Source organism: Bactrocera latifrons, unplaced genomic scaffold, assembly GCF_001853355.1.
Source record: "Bactrocera latifrons isolate USDA-ARS-PBARC rearing strain unplaced genomic scaffold, ASM185335v1 scaffold_57, whole genome shotgun sequence".
NCBI lineage: Eukaryota > Metazoa > Arthropoda > Insecta > Diptera > Tephritidae > Bactrocera > Bactrocera latifrons.
In genome coordinates this window covers 24661-26005 of record NW_017537234.1, presented here as the reverse complement: position 1 = coordinate 26005, position 1345 = coordinate 24661, and positions in this window count along the sequence as shown.

Below are 1345 nucleotides of genomic sequence, written 5' to 3'. Positions count from 1 at the left end.
TTATATTTATTTATTTTAATAAAAAAAAAATGTTTTCGAAAAAAAAAGTTGTTTATTGTCTAAAATAAAACAACATTATTTATTCTTCTTTTATAATTTTTATTAGTAATTCACTCATTATATTTTTTTCACCACTATTTTTCGCACTGAAAACTAAATAAATATTTTTTTGTTGACATTTTTGTTGATTTCAATTATAATTAAGGTTACACTTGCACACTGTATTAAATTGTTACTAATTGTATATATTTTTTGTTTGTAAATGTATTTTATATTTATATAGTTTACGCCTTAGCTCATATTTTTAGTTTCCTTTTAATATTTTTTTTTCAGATTTCATTTTATCAATACGCATTGCTATTTTTAACAAATATATTTTCATATGCTGCATTTTTCAATTTTGTTTGCTATATGTTTACTTTTTTGAAGTATTTTCCATAATTGTCAAACAGATTTAACATTTGTGTTTGTTTACATTGTTGTTTTTTTTGTAATGATTTATGAGCAGTTACATTGACGTTGCCAATTGGTTTGCAGCTTACCTTTTCACGTAATTAATTGGAATACAGTGAAAATTCGTAAATTGTAAATTTTCGTAGATAAATTTTTCACTTTTGAACTTTTTTAACCGAAGCGCCGAAATGTTGGCTCTGCACTTGGCACACTGCAGTTTTGCTTATTTAAATTTTAAACTGCCCTTTTGTTAGTAACTTTTAATACTGCAATTTTTTAATAATGTTATTATTTTTATATCATTTTGTTTACGTAAATTGGCAACTCGTAAAAGTTTTATTTTTTATTTGTTTGCTTTTATATTTTTTTTTACTTAAATGCATTCGAAATACTTGTCAGTGAAAGTGTGTTCAATTCATTGTATTGTTGTTGTCAATTTATTGTTTAATTTCGCTTGCATTTGTTTATTTATTTTCTTTTTTTTTATTAAAATAATTTTATCTTAAATATTTATGTAACATTTGCAACGTAATTTTCATATTTCAGTTTGTTTGCTGTTTGCTATATATTTACTGCTATTTAACTGTTGTTTTCCATATAATTTCGCTAATTATTTGTAAGTTCAATTTAACACATTTTTACTGTAATATGCTGTTTGCTATTTTTTAAAATTCATCAATTTATTTGCATTTTCGCAATACTTATAAAATTAATGTTTTTCAAACAATTAAATTTTAAAACTTTCTAAGCTATTGTTTCGGTATGTGTTAGCGTTGTTACTGATATTTTTTGCTTTCTAATAAGCTTTCAATTTCCAATTCTAACTCATGCTAATTTTAATTAATTTTTTTTTAACTGTTTTTAATTTTATTTTTTTTTGAATCTTTACAAA